Here is a 5591-nt window from a genome sequence, read left to right on the forward strand (position 1 = left end):
AAAATAGTGCACTAAAAGTTGAAAGAAAACATTAATTAATTTAAAGTAAAAAATTGTGGACAATAGTAAGAAGCTGGTTCTTTGAAAGGAAAAATTCTCTTTTCCATGCTCTCTCACTCTCTCTTATGTGCGCACACAGGTACACACACACACAACCAACAATAATATTCTTTTACATTTTGTGTTTGTGTACTTTTGTGAATGCTTCAAGAAGGCAGAAAAGCACAATGGAACACAAGTTGCTTCCCACTCTCCGTGCCTCAGTTTCCACCAATGTAAAATGGGGATAATGGCAGTAGCTCCCTGAGAGGGTCGCTGTGAGGATTACTTGCGTTGCCGTGGGTGGGGCGCTTGGCTCCGTGCCTGGCACCGAGGAGGTGCGATGTGTTTGCTGTGATCAGTATCATCCTCTGTTGCATAAATTCCTCCTGGGGAACTGCCGGGTCAGAGGGCGTGTTCGATGTCGCAGACGCCGCCACGAGCGCTCTGCAAGCCTGTTTCCCACGCTTCGCCAACGCAGCAACCGCCAAGTCAGCCTCTTTGATCTTTGTCTTCTCAGAGGAGAAAAGTGGGATCCCGGGGAGGTTTTTAATTTGCATTGATTTTCTAATGAATGCAGTTCCGCATTCTTCCAAGGAGGCTCTGCGGTTTTTACAGCCGGCTGCAGGATCCTCCCTGGGGAGACGTGGTCTGGGGCAGAGCCAGGTGCGGTGGTAGAGGTGGGTTTGAGTCTCGGGGAGCGCGCGGGAGCTGGGCACGGCTCCGTGCTTGAGAGGATCTGGCATTTTCCTGGGCAGCCTCGGCGAGAGAGAGTCGTGGAAGGTGAGCTAAGCCTCCGGATTATACTCTGCCAAACAGGGACTAAAAATCCGTATCCAATAGAATTACTAAGACAGCCGAAGACTGCGATTCACGCCTTCATCCCTTAACTAATGACAGCTCACAGGTATTGATCGTGACTTAAGTACCAGGCGCTGTCCAGAGCTTTCTAAACGTGTGAACTCCCAAAGTCAGCATCACAACCCTGAGGGCGGTGCTGCGATTATTCCCGTTGTACAGAGGAGGAAACTCGAGGCTCAGAGAGGTAAAGTCATTTACCGAAGGTCACACAGCTGACCGGGCACGGTGGCTCACGCCTGTAATTCCAGTTCTTTGGAAGGCTGAGGAGGGCGGATCACCTGAGGTCAGGAGTTCGAGACCCAGCCTGGCCAACACGATGAAACCCCCGTCTCTGCTAAAAATACAAACATTGGCCGGGTGTAGTGGTGCATGCCTGTAATGCCAGCTACGCTGGAGGCTGAGGCACGAGAATCACTTGAACCCAGGAGGCTGAGGCTGCAGTGAGTCGAGATAGCGCCATTGCACTCCAGCCTCGGCGACAGAGCGAGACTCCGTCTTAAAAAAGAAGAAGAGGAAGAAGAAGAAGAAGAAGGAGAAGGAGAAGGAGAAGGAGAAAAGGAGGAGGAGGAGGAAGAAGGTGGTCACAAAGCAAGTAAGCGTAGGATGGGAACTTGACCGGTCTGACTCCATTAACCCATCCAGTTATGTTTACCGAGCACCTGCCTGGTGAAGGTCACTGTTTTTGGTGTGGGAGAAAGGCAGAGAAGACAAAGATACCTACATTTGAAGGACTGGCATTCTAGGGGGTAGCACTGAAGTGCCAGGGGGAGGGGCTAACATTTAAGGGAGAGGGGCTAGCATTTAGGGGGAGTGGATAACTTCAGGACGTGGGGCTAAAATTCCAAGGGGAGAAACTGATATTCCAGAGAAAGAAACTGACATTCAGAGGGGAGGGACTAACATCTCAGGGGGAGGAGCTAATATTCCAGGGGGGAGGAGCTAACATTTCAGGAGGAGGGGCTAATATTTTTAGTACAATTACACACTGTTAATCACTACCTCTGTTTCTAACATTTTAGGGTAATTGCTTGCTGTTAATCACTACCTGTGTTTCAGGCAATAAAGAAGGGGCCAACCTTTATGAGGGAGGAGGTAACATGCCAAGGGGAGGAACTAACAATCCGTGGGGAGAAATGGACATTCTAGGGGGAGGAGCTAACAATAAGGAGGGGCTAACATCGCAGGAGAGAAATTGACATTTCAGAGGGGAGGAGCTAAATCGCAGGCGAGAAATTGACATTTCAGAGGGGAGGAGCTAACATCGCAGGAGAGAAATTGACGTTTCAGAGGGGAGGAGCTAACATCGCAGGGGAGAAATGGACATTTCAGAGGGGAGGAGCTAACATTGCAGGGGAGAAATGGACATTTCGTGGGGAGGAGCTAACATTGCAAGGGAGAAATTGACATTCAGGAGGCGGGGCTAACATTCAAATAAGGGTGCTAACATTCAGTGGGAGAAGCTAACATTGCAGGGGAGAAACTGACATTTCAGGGCAGGCTGACACTCTCTATCCTTAAGAGCCTACAGCCTCTGCCTCCTTGCTATACCTTGTCCCTACAAGTGTTGGCTGAGCTCATAGTCGGTGCAAATCTCTGCCACCCTGGGGATTTGAACGTGCCTGAAAAGAATGGAGTCTCTGCCCTCATAGAGCTCGCAACCTGGGGGCAGACAATTCTGAACGGAATGATTCCACAGAAAGGCATTCACCTCCCAAGCAGGAGAGGTAATTACGCGCTCTTAATCACTACCTCTGTTTCTCTCAGGCAATACGGGAGGGGAGGCGGCGCCCCCATCGTGGCCTGGTTTGAGATGTTCCCAGCCGTAGGAGACAGACAGACTGTCATCAAGTGTCGGAAAATAGCTGTCATGGGAATCCTCACCTCCCGACACCTTCTCAGCCCCGTGAGCCCGAAACCTTCCCTCGCGGCTGCAAAGTTGTAGGTTCTGCTCCTGTTGAAGGGCAACCCTGTAATCTCCAATGCTCACGGCGGCTCTGCTGGGACACAGCAGCTCCTGGGGGCCAAGGTCCCAGCCAGGATGGGGATGTCAGGACCGAGACTGGAATGTAGAACCGTGGGAGTCCAGAGCCCGGGTCTTTCCCTACCCACCACCAGATGTGGTGTGGGTTTCCTGGTTTCCGTTCTTGTTCACGTGGAATAAAAGGAAAAGGCGGGGGAGTGACAGCCGCACCTGCTGTCTCCCCACCATGGTGGGGGATTTTTGTCTGTTCCCTTTGCTGCTGTGTTCCCCGCGTCTGGGATGCGCCCAGTGCTGAATGATGCCCCCTTGCACATATACATTCTCACGCTGACTGATCTGGGTTTACTAAGTGTCAGTGATTCACTCCTTTGAAAATGGGGGCCCTTGTGTGACTCCCATGGTAGTCGTGGGTCCTGGGGACCCCCAGAGGAGTCAGACCCAGAGCCTGATCTCAAAAACACCTCAGTGGCCCAGTGTGGTGGCTCACGCCTGTAATCGCAGCACCTTGGGAGGCCAAGGTGGATGGATCACTTGAGGTCAGGAGTTCGAGACCAGCCTGGCCAACATGGTGAAACTCTATCTCTTATGCTAAAAATACAAAAATTAGCCAGCTGTGGTGGCGCACGCCTCAATCCCAGCTACTTGGGAGGCTGAGGCAGGAGAATCGCTTGAACCTGGGAGACTGAGGTTGCAGTGAGCCATGATCATGCCACTGTACTCCAGCCTGGCTGATGGAGCGAGACTCTCTCTCAAAAAAATAAATAAATAAAATAAGAGCAGGGATTTTCCATCCAGTTTGTACCTGAAACAGTTTCCGGTTGAGAGTTATGCTTAGTAAACTCGTTGACTCAATGAATGGGTGGGAGTGAGGGAGGGTCGCCATGCCCATTGTGGTAGGTGGATTAATGGCCGCAAAAATGTCCACATCCTAATCCCCAGAACCTGTGACTGTGTCATACCACGTGGCAAAGGGAAATTAAAGTGCCAATGGAATTAAGATTGCTTTCTTCACATAGGGAGATTAGCCTGGGTTATCCAAGTAGGCCTAATATAGTCACAGGGCTTAAGTCAGGGGTGTCCAATCTTTTGGCTTCCCTGTGCCACACTGGAAGAAGAAGTGTCTTAGGCCACACAAAATACACTAACACAATAGCTGATGAGCTAAAAAAAAATTACAAAAAAAAACATAATGTTTTAAGAAGCTTTACTAATGTTTTCCTGGACCACATGCAGCCTGTGGGCCACAGATCGGACAAAGTTGCTTTAAGTGGAAAAGGGAGGCACACAAGTGAGAGTGAGGGAGAGATCTGAAGATCCTACCTAGATGGCTTTGAAGATGCAGGAAGGGGCCGGGTGTGGTGGCTCACGCCTGTAATCCCAGCACTTTGGGAGGCCCAGGTGGGTAGATCACCTGAGGTCAGGAGTTCCAGACCAGCTTGGCCGGCACGATGAAACCCCGTCTCCACTAAAAATACAAAAATGAGCTGGGCATGGTGGTGCACACTTGTAATCCCACCTACTTGGGAGGCTGAGGCAGGAGAATCACCTGAACCCAGGAAGTGGAGGTTGCAATGAGCCAAGATCATGCCACTGCACTCCAGCCTGGGCAACAGAGCGAGACTCCATCTCAAATAAAAAGAAGATACAGGAAGGGACTTTGAGACTTGGAAATGTGGGTGGGGCCTTGAGCCAGGAAATGTGGGTATCCTCTAGGACCTAGGAAAAGAAAGGAAACAGATTCTCCTTTAAAGCCCAGAAAGACCTACTTAGGACTTCTGACCACTACTAAACTTAAGGTAATTCGTTACAGCAGGAAGAGGAAACTAATTACACTATTTATTTATTTATTTTATTTATTGTTATTATTATTTTTGAGACAGAGTCTCTCTCTGTTGCCCAGGCTGGAGTGCAGTGGCGTAATCTTGGCTTACTGCAACCTCTGTCTCCTGGGTTCAAGTGATTCTCCTGCGTCAGGCTCCCGAGTAGCTGGGATTACAGGTGTGCGCCACCATGCCCGGCTAATTTCTGTATTTTTTGTAGAGATGGGGGTTTCACCGTATTGGCCAGGCTGGTCTTGAACTCCTGACCTGTGTGATCCACCTGCCTCCCAAAGTGCTGGGATTACAGGTGTGAGCCCCTGTGCCCGGCCTGCTCTCACAAAGTCTCTATGTTAAAGCGTCGGGAGGAGGCAGGGATGCACACAGACAACACCATACAGAAATTTCAAACAATGCAGGATCAGAAGTGCTCTGAAGGGGAGAAAAGGAGGGTTAAGGGGCCAGCAGGTGCTGAGGAGCTGCCAGTTTATACAGGGTGGTCATGGAAGGTTTCTCAGAAAAGGCTGCCTTTGGCCGAATGCAGTGGCTCACGCCTGTAATCCCAACACTTTGGGAGGCCGAGGCAGGTGGATCACCTGAGGCCAGGAGTCTAAGACCAGCCTGGCCAACATGGTGAAACCCCATCTCTACTAAAAATAAAAAAACAAAAATAATTTTTTAAAAATTAGCTGGGCGTGGTGGTGGGCGCCTGTAATCCCAGCTACTCGGGAGGTTGAGACAGGAGAATCGCTTGAACCCGGGAAGTGGAGGCTGCGGTGAGCCGAGATCGCGCCATTGCACTCCAGCCTGGGCAAGAGAGTGAGACTCTGTCTCAAAAACAAAACAAAACAAAACAAAAACAAAAACATAAAAAGCCGCCTTTGAGCAGAGAC

The 5591-nt window shown here is 50.3% G+C and overlaps 1 long non-coding RNA gene across 1 annotated transcript; it reads left to right on the top strand.

Annotated features, from left to right (window-relative positions):
- The first annotated feature begins 446 nt into the window (after positions 1-446).
- LOC123570299 (uncharacterized) lies at positions 447-3116 on the top strand. The gene is made up of 2 exons (XR_006694374.2): positions 447-1492; positions 2665-3116. It is a non-coding gene; the product is annotated as an uncharacterized lncRNA (long non-coding RNA).
- The last annotated feature ends 2475 nt before the right edge of the window (positions 3117-5591 follow it).

The sequence above is a fragment of the Macaca fascicularis genome, chromosome 19 (assembly GCF_037993035.2).
Source record: "Macaca fascicularis isolate 582-1 chromosome 19, T2T-MFA8v1.1".
NCBI classification, from domain to species: Eukaryota; Metazoa; Chordata; class Mammalia; order Primates; family Cercopithecidae; genus Macaca; species Macaca fascicularis.